Below are 14,268 nucleotides of genomic sequence, written 5' to 3'. Positions count from 1 at the left end.
AAATCCAGTCACATAACGGAGAGGATATGCCATAAGCACGCAAGTTCACTACAAGCCGCTTGTGTGGTACAGTGTCAAAAGCTTTCCGGAAATCCAGAAATACGGAATCGATATGAAATCCCTTGTCAATAGTACTCAATACTTCATGCGAATAAAGAGCTAGTAGTGCTTCACAAGGACGATGTTTTCTAAACCCATCTTGACAGCGTGTCAATAGACCGTTTCCTTCGAGGTAATTCATAATGTTCGAACACAACATATGTTCCAGGATCCTGTTACATATCGACGTTAATGATATGGGCCGGTAATTAAGTGGGTTGCTCCTACTACCTTTCTTGAATATTGGTGTGACCTGTGCAACTTTCCAGTATTTGGGTACGGATCTTTCGTCGAGCGAACGGTTCTACGAGGTGCATTCAAGTTCTAAGGGCTCCGATTTTTTTTCTCCGGACTGGAAAGAGATAGAAACATGCGCATTGTTTTAAAATGAGGCCGCGTTCATTGTCAATACGTCCCAGAGATGGCAGCACTGTACGGCAGATGGAATTTTACAGCCAGCGGCGAGAATAAGAACTGTTTTAAATACCTAAAATGGCGACGTTTTCCTTACTTGAACAGCGTGCAATCGTTCTGAATTTACGTGGTGTGAAGCCAATTGAAATTCATCGACAGTTGAAGGAGACATGTGGTGATGGAGTTATGGATGTGTCGAAAGTGCGTTCGTGGGTGCGACAGTTTAATGAAGGCAGAACATCGTGTGACAACAAACCGAAACAACCTCGGGCTCGCACAAGCCGGTCTGACGACATGATCGAGAAAGTGGAGAGCATTGTTTCGGGGGATCGCCGAATGACTGTTGAACAGATCGCCTCCAGAGTTGGCATTTCTGTGGGTTCTGTGCACACAATCCTGCATGACGACATGAAAATGCGAAAAATGTCATCCAGGTAGGTGCCACGAATGCTGACGGACGACCACATGGCTGCCCGTGAGGCATGTTGCCAAGCAATGTTGACGCGCAACGACAGCATGAATGGGACTTTCTTTTCGTCGGTTGTGACAATGGATGAGACGGGGATGCCATTTTTCAAACAAAGCGCTAGTCAGCTCAGTGGAAGCACACAGATTCACCGCCACCAAAAAAATTTCGGGTAACCGCCAGTGCTGAAAAATGATGGTGTCCATGTTCTGGGACAGCGAGGGCGTAATCCTTACCCATTGCGTTCCAAAGGGCACTACCGTAACAGGTGCATCCTACGAAAATGTTTTGAAGAACAAATTCCTTCCTGCACTGCAACAAAAACGTCGCGAAGGGCTGCGCGTGTTCTGTTTCACCAAGACAACGCACCCGCACATCGAGCTAACGTTACGCAACAGTTTCTTCGTGATAACGACTTGAAGTGATTCCTCATGCTCCCTACTCACCTGACCTGGCTCCTAGTGACTTTTGGCTTTTTCCAAAAATGAAAGCAACTCTCCGTGGCCGCACATTCACCAGCCGTGCTGCTATTGCCTCAGCGATTTTCCAGTGGTCAAAACAGACTCCTAAAGAAGCCGTCGCCGCTGCCATGGAATCATGACGTCAGCGTTGTGAAAAATGTGTGCGTCTGCAGGGCGATTGCAGCAAGAAGTAACGCCAGTTTCATCGATTTCAGGTGAGTAGTTAATTAGAAAAAAAATCGGAGACCTTAGAACTTGAATGCACCTCGTATATGATTCTTAAGGGGTCCGGAACGCCCTATACTTGCAATGTTAAAATAACGCTTATAAATTACATCTTTCCTCACAAAGTATTTGAGGTAGGCAGGTAAACTTTTTACAGATTATTTATTGGAATATGGGCTACAACTTAACACTGGGATTTTACAAAATTTTAGTTCAGTTATTAAAGATAATTTTTTTTCAATTGTAATGAAAATTCACAAGATTTTTTTGCAATTTTTTATTTATATATTCAAAAATATACAGTTTTTTGGAAAACGGCTGTGTTAAATTATGCAGAAGGTACTGTGTAACATTTATTGAAAGTTTGGAACAAATATGTTTGGAAGATCCTTAGAAAACATGTAATTAGTATGAGAAAATAAAAGTTTTGGGAATCGAGCGACAAAGATTGGATTAACTTTTTAGTGCATTCCAGGTCCATAGGATGGATTATCTTCATCCTCTGCAAACTCCTCCTCCAGCTTCCTCTTGTTCCTCCTCCTGTTTACTCTTGCTTGTATTTCTGGACTCTTTACAGCCCTGTCTGCAGCCCGAAGGCGTTCCTTGTCTAAAGCAAGCATCGCTCGTACCATGTTAGAACCTATCTTCATTCCCATATTTCTTAATACCTTGCACCTTACAATGTTGCCATCATTGAAAGTCGCAACAGCATCATACACACCAAAGTGAAGTGTTTCTATTCCAACAAATACAGTCTTGGGGATTCTCGACCATATAACACTATTTACACTTTCATTCGGGTTTTGAGTTTTTCCGTGAATACACTTTTTCAACAGTTCAGGTGCTGCTAAGTCTCTGAAAATAGGTTTTATCACCTCCATTATTGCATGAGGCAGACTATGCTTATGAGTGTACACTTCACCAGTTAGCAATCCTTTGTTATATTTACACCAACTGTCTTCTTCTTTGGGACACAAGCTATGTTGGGGATTTTCATCGGTTGAAGAAGTATGAAAAAAAAGAGCCCAAACAGCCTTCTTCATTTCGTCGACACTTTGTGTATTTTGCCTAATAGCCATTCCGTAATAGTTCTGTATTTTGTCAATTACACTGTCAGTTAACCTTCCCTTCCCATCCAACCCTTTACCATCACTGAGTTTTTGTTTTTTGTACGAAGCCTTCAGTCGCCGAAGTCTTGTTCCCATTCGCTTCTGTACGTGTCCAATACACTCAAATTTCTGCACTACAACATCATCACCATAGGGCTTCAGTCCTTGAACATGTTTGAAACTTTTAGAATCACCGTCACCAAGGTAATTAACATATAGCACTTTATCACACGCCTCAGAACGCTGAAATATACTGGCAACACCAGCCACTTCCATTCCTCCACCACTGCCACTATAGTTAGCTTTGCAATTATTTTCATGTGTACCATTATATTTTTGTGGACATCTACAATACTTTGATATTACTGCTACATCTAAAACTTTCCCTGTATACATACTGGTGGCAGATACTACATCATGAAGAGATGTGTGTTCCCGTTTATGCCAGGTACCATCGAACGCTGCAGTCAAATCTCTGTTACCATTACTTTCCATTACTGCCTCTTCCACAGCGTTCTTCATAGATTCTATACAGACATCTTCTACTTTAGACCCTATTAATTTATTATAGGTCGTAAACTTGGTTGGGGGATTTGGAAGATTCATGATGCCACAGAAAATTGCACCTGCAGTAGCACCCTTACCAACTGAACGCATGGAATAAACAAATCTAATGTTGTGTTCGTAGATTTTGCTACCATTTTCTTCAGTTGCAGTTACTGCAAAACTGTTCCAAAAGGTGGTCACGTATGAACACGTATCACATTTCAGTTGTATTTCACTAGCAAGTCCTACGTGCTTTATTATGGAGAGTTCCAGACCAACTTCACTACAATGAACACATCTTACACAGTTTGAAAAAATTCCTTTGAGAACCGACATATCAAATATTTCATTCACATCCGATTCGCCCATAAAACATTCATAGTTTTCACTCATTGAACCAAGCTTCTTCTGTGAAGTATTTTCTTTCCCACTTTGACTGCTATGGGCAGGTGTACTTGAGAGGTTAGGTTCACTCCCTTGGTTATCGTCTTTATTGTTTACAGTAATAACACATACCTTTGGCTTTCCAACATTTCTCCTTTTCTTAAAAGCCTTCAGAGGATTTCTAATAACTTTACTTTTACTCATTATTATACTTCAACAAAACAGAGACTCAAGAAACAGAATTAATTACGAATATCTTCGAGATAACGACAGAGTAAATAAACATGAAACAATCGACAATCACACCAGCGATATATATTGAACCATCACAGGTTAGCCACAACACATACTTTATCTCACATCACTAAAATGTACCTGATGAACACGGACGTTAATAATAACACCATTTGACAGCAGTTTAACAGCGCCAAAGTGGGTCACGCCCATGTAGAAGACATTTCAAAAAAAATTTAAAAATAGTTGTAGTCTTCGGAATTGAATAAATTATATATCTATTAAAAGGTAATAATCTGCAGATTCAGAAAACGCAAAAAAGTAAAAATTGAACTTTTCATGATTTTGAGCCTTTCCGGAGCCCCTTAGGTATGGAGCTAGTGATCAGCATACTCCGAAAGCAAACTAATTGGTATTCAGTTCATACCAGAAAACTGGCTTTTATTAAGTGATTTAAGTTGCTTCACTACTTCGAGGATATTTACTTCTACGTTATGTTAGCAGCTGTTCTCGATTCGAATTCTGGAATATTTACTTCGTCTTCTTTTGTGAAGGCGTATCTTCATGTGAAAGTGTGTGCTACCGATACATTATGTTGCAGATGTCAGTATTATGTGCTTCAGTTGACAGAGGATGTGATTTTATTCACAGGTGAATCACTGTTGTAAACAAAACTTTTTGTAAGGCCAAAACCGTATGCAGAACTCGAGCTGAACCCCATACGATATTGCAGTGGCTGTACTATTAAGAAGAATGATGCAATTTTCCTTCGGACATGCGAAAATTTGCGACAGACCGGGACTCGAATTCGAATTTCCTGCTTCATGCCAGCGGTCGGCTTGCCATTAGGCTAACCGCGCCTTACTATTAGGCTAACCGAGCAAGATTCATGGCCAGAAGCAAACTTCCATATGCTGTCGCTCCTGCGTCACAACCTCCACTCACACACACACTATGTGATTCCTGTACAGAGGAGGACATTTTAGTTGGGAGTCCCAGATTGGTGTCGGTATATTAATACGATATTGCAGCGTCTGTTATTAATAAGAACGAAGCAAAGTTCCTACAGACATGCATGCATGCAGTGACTTTCTTTTAAAATGTCTTCCCCTGTATGAAAAATACATACCGTATGGATGAATACATGTTGTGACGCAGGAACGACGACATATGAAAGTTTGGGTTTGGTCGTGAGTTGTGTACAAATAGCCAAAGTGGTTAAGGCAACCACTGGCGTGAAGCTGGAAATCTGGGTTCAAGTCCCGGGCGAGCAGGCATTTTCATTGTCCTCACTCTCTTACACAGCTGATGGTTGTTCGTATTCACAACTGTGAACACATTTGATGGCACTGAATCTGGCTTCTCGTTGCATAAATGCAAACTGAGGTGGTTCTAGCTTTTCCCCAGTCGGAGTCCTTGCTCGAATGACCCACTGAAAGCAGTATTGTTGGGTGACAGCATGAAGTGAAATATGAGTAAATAGGAAAATGCACCGTGTATTGTGTTGTCACACCACTGTGAAACATTCAGTGGATCGGTCACAGCGATGAAACACTAATCCAGTTTCCGGGAAATCAGAAGCCAAACTGGGAGCCATAGTAAATCGTAGAAGAATAATTGATCAGCAAAGAACAGACCTTCGAAATGTCTTGCTAAATCATCACTGTTCTGGTACTGTAAACGTTAAATGATAATTTCCTGAGACAGAAGGTTGGTTTGAACCCTCTTTGCTTCACAAGGTATCTATAAACGAGACTGCGTATTAACACTGGATAACCCATTCGTGAACGCCACTAGATTTTTCGAGATCCGCATGAGGTCGGATTAAAGGAAGATGTCGAAGGAATTAATAGACATGCTGCTAGATTTTGTACCGATGGGTTTGATCAACACGTGAGTATTACTGAAATACTTCGTGAACTCAAACTGGAACCCCTGCAGGGAACACGGCGTTCTTTTCATTAAAGACCATTGAGAAAATTCAGAGGCCCGGCATTTGCTGCTAACTGCAGAACTATTTTACTGTTGCCAACGCAAATTCCGACTAGAGAAGGGAAATTAGGGCTCGTACTGAGGCGTATAGGCAGTCCCTTTTCGCTCGTTTCATTTACTACTTTGACTGGAAAAGGATTGACTATTAGTGGTACAAGGTATTGTCCGCCACGCATCGTATTGCAGCCTGAAGAGTACGTTCGTATCATAGACGTAGACGGTGCTGTTGAATGTGGTATCGCCTTGATTTCTTCTGTTCTCTAAAGTGATTTAGTCGGCCAGTGACAAGGGTGACCCACAGTTCAACGTGGACTACAAACCACGGTGCAACTTTGCATTATACGCACATTCAAGTCGTTTCCAGAGGTGAACGAAGCTATAAATGGAAGGAAAACTTCTGGGACCAACTGAGGACTTAATCCAGGAAATTTTGAGTTGTAGTCTTCCATTTACCGACCAGGCCACCACAAAGAATAAGATTATAACAGCAATGGAAGGAATACTTAAGAGAAAGGAAGGTCCGGGATAGATTTATGTGACAAGCATGGGCTCAGAAATATTGCATTAGCGTCCTTGGACTGCTGATACTACAGCATAAAAGTGGTGAGAACTTTGGTTTACACAGTGACGAAATATTTATCATGGGAGAGAAGTTCATCGCACACGGTCTTGCAGCAGTGGTAACACGAGTTCTAGCCAGATCATTGAAGTTAAGCGCTGTCGGGCTTGGTTAACGCTTCGATTGCTGACCGTTCAGGTCTGCCAAGTGCTGTGGCCAGGATGGGTGTATTCAGTGCTTGTGAGGCCATTTGAGGAGCAACTTGATTGAAAAAAGCAGCTCCGCTCATGAAAGCTGACAACAGCCGGGAGAGTGGTGTGGTAACCACATGTTCCAAGATTTCCGTATCGTCTGACGCCTACCGTTTGACGACAACATGGCCGTCGGTTGGTATCGTTGGGCGTTCCGACGCCTGTTCTGACCATGCTTACTTTAGTTTAGAGATGTTCGACATACAAATGGTTTTAAATGATTAAACGTTACTGTCGTTCGATACTGACGGCCATCCTCAATATCAGTGTGAAATGTGACCAGCTTGTGCACGAATATGCTCTTGTATTCGTGGTGACATCAAAGCAAACAGACTCAGCATGTCATTCTGAGTAGTTTCTTGCAATATCTGAAACATGTGTTGTGTCACTTCATGAAGGGGACTGGCTGCGGGTTAGATTGAATGTATACATCTTCCATTAGCAACTAGGATGGGCTCTGCGGATATCAAAACAGGGGACCAGGCAGGTCTGCTAAGGAGCCATACATTACTGTAGGCAGTTTTGGTATGAACTGCAGTGTGGCGACTTCCACTACCCAGTTGCAATAGGACATTTGGTACCTTGGTCGTGAAGAGTACACCATTTGATAACCTGCTATTCTTGGCATATTCGTTCATTTACTTGGGCCTTTGTCCCACTTCAACGCGAAGTCGGCCCTGTTACTATGCATTTGGCAATGATAGTGTTGGAGGGTGGTCGGATGCCGTTCCTGTCGCCATCCTGCACCCACGGAACGGAGTTAGTGTACCCACGCTGTCTCTCTCTAGTATATGCCATGAAATAGTGTGAACGTGTTCCGAATGTCTGTGAATCGTGAAACTGAGGCGGTACGTGGGTACCAGTCCGGTATTCACCTAGAGGGGTGTGTAAAGCCTCCTAAAAAGCAAATCCAGCTAGGTCAGCACACTGGCCTCATCGTTAATCCGCCAGGTGGTTTCGATCTGGGACCTGCGTGCGTACCCAAGTCCAGGAAGCAGTGCATTAGCACTCTAGACTAACCTGGCAGGTTACTATTCTTGCCATATACTGACGAATATTAGATCTCCTTCCAACAGTTACCAAGGCAGTCTTGTTGTCACTTCCACTGGGTTCCCCTCACTGATTCCAGGACTTGGAGCAGTAGGGTTCTCGAGAGTTACTGCTTCCTATGACGTTCCATGAGGTCGTCTATAGACACGTTAGAAGATAGGAAGGATTCTTGTATCATAACACCTCACAATCCAAACGATACCCCAAGCTACGCAAGACTCTGTTGTATGTCGTACGTCGATATTGGCAAATGACGCATGGCCATTCAACCCACTATTCAGTAATATAAAATCAAATTATATCATTCCAGAGAACTTTTTACGTATCAAGTATATATGCTGACCGAAGCGACGAATGAAAATTTCTATCAAGGCTTAGATTCGAACCCGCGTCTCTGCTTTATTGGCAGATGCGCTAAGCTCTAAGCCACCTTGACGCACTGACTTTGCAGAACTGGGCGGACTATGCTAGCACGTATCCCTCCCTTCTCAATCAAAATTTCCGTTCATGCCTCAGTCAACTTGGTATTCCCACTAAATTCGGACAGTATTGCAGACGCTCTAGAACTGTACTGGAATATCGCCTCAGCATCGAACTGGATGAGCCTAGGTGGCGTTGCAGTTAGGGCATCTGCTTAGTAAGCAGAGGACCTGGGCTCGAGTCCCAGCACAAGTTTTCATTCGTCGTTTCAGTCTGCGTGTATACATCACAGATGTCTGAGACTTGAAAAAGTTTCTGGAAGCATATAGTTGATTAAAAATATGTGCCTGGGCAGGATCCTAAGTTCGTTCGCTGCTAAGGTACTATTCAAACACAGTTAGAGAACCTATGCAATAGTGTTCGAGCTTAGGGGAAAACTGAGTAGGCTACGGTGTAGGTGGGAATTTGGATTGAGCAGGGAGGCGTGCTAGGTAGTCTGTGCATCTGTGCAGAGTCACTGCCCTAGGGAGGAGTAGTGGTTATCGTTATCTGCCGAGAGAGCAGGAGACGTGGATCCGAATCCCAGCCTTGGTACAAATTTTCATTCGTCGCTTCAGTCTGCATCAATACATGCAGTAACATATTCCCGAAAGTTCATGAGCCGTTATCTGTAAACTCTCCCCAGAATCAGCTGCCGCCATCTATACGTCACTCGACCGCTGCAGTCGCAGGTTCGAATCCTGCCTCGGGCATGGATGAGTGTGGTGTTCTTAGATTGGTTAGGTTTAAGTAGTTCTAAGTTCTAGGGAACTGATGACCGTAGAAGTTAAGTCCCATAGTGCTCAGAGCCATTTTTTTATACTCACGACCTCTTGAGCAATCCCATTACCTTCTAATGGTGTTCATTCACCATGAACTAGCGCCGACTGCTCTTGCCACACCGAGCGAGGTGGTACTGTAGGGAAGCAGCCTACTCACGCCTTATAAAATTCACATCAGTCTTTCCATTGTGTGCCAGCCTAGTCCGCTGTAACTAGCTCTGACGTCATAAATATTGCGCAATACTTTAAAATGAAGTAAATAACCGGAAACGATTCTAGCATGTCAGGAGTAATACAAAATCAATATGTGTTGAATATCAGTTCAATAACTTTAACCATTTTCGAAATTTGGACGTTTTTCTGTAAAAATCATTGGCGCAACAGAAAAGAGCTAGAAAGTTCAAAATTTATATTTAGATTCCTTTTGCATAATAATTTAGTAGAAACCGTATTCTGGATCTCACAAATTAAAATTTTAGTTGAAATTCATGATTTTCTGGTTTTTGTCTTAGAAATTAAGGAAGCAAGATAGATTAAGTAGGCGAATAAATAAAGCTAGGATGTTTAAATTTAAGTAGAAGGGAGATCCGCTATAACCATAAAAATGTGACAGGTTTCAACAGAATAACTATAAAACTATAAGCTATAGCGTATCTCCAAAGAGCAAGTTCAGAGCTCGTCTACTGCGTGTAGTGTAATTAAATTAATTCTCTCGCCAAAAATATTTGACTTAGACACGTCAGACGTTTATTATGATCACTTACTTGTGTGCTGATTGCACAATTAAATTGAAAGCTTCATTGGCCATCAGCAAAGGAAGCAATGATTTATTCGATAACTTAAAGTGGTGCGTTACTAGCCCATCCGCTAGTCGGGAGAGCAGATTTGATCAGGCGTTCCCTTAGCCGTCCGCACCGCGGCTTTGTATGTAAGAATGCTGCGCGAGAAGAAAGGAAGGCCCCAGTTCTCTCCAGACGCTGATTAGCGCACCACCTGTGCCGGGAGTCGCGTCGCATCAGTATTGTTGATATAACCAGCCTCGGATGCAGTAATAAGTTACTCGGGATACAAGTAAACCTAATATGACAAACCTAACAGTGACATAAACAGTAGAGAAGTATGACGTAATTAAGATGCAAATGTATTTGAGTAACAAGTATGTATAGAACCCTGGTAATATTGTAAGCACAAAGTGTTGTTTTATTGGAAATGGTCTCACAATAATATTTAAAAAAGATATACAAGTTCGTTTATAAGCAGGATCTGAAGTGGCAATGAGACCTAGTGTATGCATTAGAGCTAACTAATAAATAGTAAGAGAGAGTGCATAGTGTTATGATAAATAGACAGATAAGTTGTAAAAATGAACTCACCTTGTGTAGCAAGGAATGGCAGTGTAATAGAATTGAGTAGTGTTTGTGGATGAGACGTGAAGGACACGTCCCTGAAGTATTTATAAGGTTGGAGCTGGCCATTATTTTGGTATTGGGTGTGCGGTGACACACACACCTACATGTATTGAGGTTATACAAATGTATCAAGAATGTACCGAGCATTGGTTCAGTGTTCTGGCCCAGAAATAATGAATTGAGATTAAATAGGATTCATGATTGTATGCCTTGAGCATAAATTTTCTCTAGTATGTGACTAATGGCGTTTTGAGCCATTTGTTTACCGATTTTATGACAGTTAAGTAACCGCAAGAGTAATATTGAAAAAGTTCTGTTAACTTTGTTCCAGTAACATATTGAAAGATAAAATGTATATATCCCAATTTCATTGTGACCCACCCTTAGATATTAAGTGAACAGAGTCTGACGCACTCTTTTTGTTTGTTCTACAGGAAAAACCAGATAATGGCAGCCTGGTAGCTGCGTGAAAGCGTGGAGTGACTTGGACACAACTCACAGTGATCCCTCCCCTTTCCCCATGTAATTTAGAGTGAACGTGAAGGACGCACACCATAGCAAATTCCCCTCCCCTACCCTTGTGAATGGAAGTGTAGAACGCCAGCCAAAGCGGCTACAACCACGTGTGTAAAAATGAAATTGTCATTATTTGTGAAATTTTCTTTCAGGTTTAGGAAAGACTGCTAAGATATAATTATCTGTTTATGTATCGTGAATAACTGTGTTATTTTCTTTGAGTTTGTGTATGTAAAAATATTTACAGACAATTTAAGGGATTTAAGATTTTCGTAATTTTACATATTTTTATGTGTTTGTCTGTCTAAGGCAATATGTACGCAAAAGTGTTTCATTGATTTTGCTTAAATTTTGAGTGATAATGTTGCTTAAGAGGCAGTGAACATGCCAGCAATTTAAATAATTGAAGTAGGTAATAAGTTTTCTTTTAATATTTCTATATGTTTACAATTCAATTTTAATTTTCATAGGGAGTTAAGCTGTACTTTTGCCTCCCTTTTTGTAATTATTTTTTTTTCATTTACATTCTAAATAATGAAGTAGTGAGTGATATAGCGAAGCAGCCTACTCACGCCTTATAAAATTCACATTAGTCTTTCCAATGTGTGACAGCCTAGTCCGCTGTAACTAGCTCTGACGTCATAAATATTGCGCAATACTTTAAAATGAAGTAAATAACCAGAAACGTTTCTAGCATGTCAGGAGTAATACAAAATCAATATGTGTTGAATATCAGTTCAATAACTTTAACCATTTTCGAAATTTGGACGTTTTTCTGTAAAAATCAGTGGCGCAACAGAAAAGAGCTAGAAAGTTCAAAATTTACATTTAGATTCCTTTTGCATAATAATTTAGTAGAAACAGTATTGTGGATCTCACAAATTAAAATTTTAGTTGAAATTCATGATTTTCTGGTTTTTGTCTTAGAAATTAAGGAAGCAAGATAGATTAAGTAGGCGGATAAATAAAGCTAGGATGTTTAAATTTAAGTAGAAGAGAGATCTGCTACAATCATAAAAATGTGAGAAGTTTAAACAGAAAAACTATAAAACTATAGCTATAGCGTATCTCCAAAGAACAAGTTCAGAGCGCGTCTACTGCGTGTAGTGTAATTAAATTAATTCTATCGCCCAAAATATTTGACTTAGCGACGGCAGACTTTTATTATGATTACTTACTTGTGTGCTGATTGCACAATTAAATTGAAAGCTTAATCGGCCATCAGCAAAGGAAGCAATGATTTATTCGATAACTTAAAGTGGTGCATTACTAGCCCAGCCGCTAGTCGGGAGAGCAGATTTGATCAGGCGTTCCCTTAGCCGTCCGCACAGCGGCTTTATATATAAGAACGCAGCGCGAGGAAAAAGAAATGCCCCAGTTCTCTCCAGACACTGATTAGCACACCACCTGTGCCGGGAGTCGCGTCGCGTCGGTATCGTTGATATAACCAGCCTCGGATGCAGTAATAAGTCACTCGGGATATGCATAACCATGAAATCGTTTTCGAGTGAAGTGTTAATTTTGGGATGGCATTACTGATCTATCTTTAGTTTGCGTGTGTCGTATTTTCACGTGCCGCCGCAGGACAGACATTCTACCATTATTAGCGTGGCATTTGATGAACATTATCATCAAATTATGGCGAGCATTCACTTAAACATTTAATTTGAACAGTTATAGTTGCATCAGCGCATTAGACTCTGAACTGCTCTGGTAGTTGGATTGTGTGGATTCCTTTTGGTCTGTGACTTTCAGTATATAATGAACATTTTAGAGAGAATGATTTTTGATTATGAATCCCAGACAATCTCCTAATTCCTCAGAGCTATAAGCTGTAGCTATAAATGTATTTCTCAGATGAAGTGGGCACTAGGAATTCTAATTACAGGCTTCACGTTTTGCTAATCACTTTCTGGTTGCCAATATTGTAGTTAGAGTGCCAGTGTTGAGAACGGCAAACAACAGCATTAAATAAATAATAGGAACATTAATAATTATTCCACCTGCCGCCCCACAGTACAGTGGTTAGCACAATGGATTTGCATTGTGGAGGACAATGGTTCAAATCCGTGTACGGACATTTAGATATAGAATGCCCATGATTTTCCAAAATCGCTACTCTCAAATGCCAGGTGGTTCCTTTGAATGTGCACAACCGATTTCCTTCCTTATCCTTGAAACATTCCGAGCTTGTGTTCCGCCCGTGCTGAACTCATTGCCCACGGGGTGTTAAAAAGCTAATCGTCCTTCCTCTTGACATCCAGTTGCCATAGTCCATCCCGTCGACAATCGATCTGCAGTCACTGCAATACTACCAACTTTCTTGAAGACATGTCGGTATTTCTTTAAAGTCAGTACCAACTGTCATTCAGTCAAGATGGTATACTCAGTGATGAAACAAAGCAATAGGCTTTACCAGAAATATCGACCCTCAGACAATGTGTCTAATTGTGTATTTTAAATACGACAGTACGCCATCTTAGGCACTGTATAACACTTGTAAGTAAGCATTATAAATATGGATTCTTATATGGTTATATCACTTGTTATGTATTTCTCTGTTATTGTATAATATGCTTTCAGAAAACACTTGATAATGGCACTTTGAAGCCGAAATCATGATCCTGTAAGTGTAAATGTAACACTGCAAATAAACAACAGTCTAATAGCGGTACTGACTTTAAAGAAATATATTATGACTGTGGCCCCGCATTATGAAAATCTTATTATATGTCGGTATGATGCTCCTTTGTCCCTCATTACAATGATTCGACCATTGTCTATGTCCGAAAGCTAGCAACAAACAGCAGGTGCTCGTACTCTGAGCATGCTGCCTTGCAATCTCCAATTGAAATGTTAATATTAGATATATCCAAAAGCCAGCATGAACCAACATCATTCTGCATCTGTAGGATTAGCTTTCTTTGTGCAGAAATAACTGGAAATGAGCTTAGCTTGCTTCTAGGCGTGTAAGTACTGGGGTATCAGTGCAGAAGCATTCGCTCAAGGTGTTCATGTTTCAGTATATAATGTTTCCGTCAGTCTAGTTGCAAGATATTTAACCAGTATATTAAATTTGCACACTTCTTTCATAGGGGATAATGATGTTATCTTTGTGGGGTCTTAGCGCCTATGACACGCGTAAACAAAAATGTAGGTAGGTGATCGGTTTTTATCTTCTATCCAAGAAAATAAATATACACTTCCTTGACAAGCACTTGCACACATTGAAACACAAAAGGACATTTACTTCAGTGGAGTTAAGCACTGCCTGTAACATTAATAAACAATAAATAGGCTTTTTTAACTGAT

The sequence above is a fragment of the Schistocerca serialis genome, chromosome 8 (genome assembly GCF_023864345.2).
Source record: "Schistocerca serialis cubense isolate TAMUIC-IGC-003099 chromosome 8, iqSchSeri2.2, whole genome shotgun sequence".
Taxonomy (NCBI): domain Eukaryota; kingdom Metazoa; phylum Arthropoda; class Insecta; order Orthoptera; family Acrididae; genus Schistocerca; species Schistocerca serialis.
Note: the sequence above shows the minus strand (reverse complement) of the source record.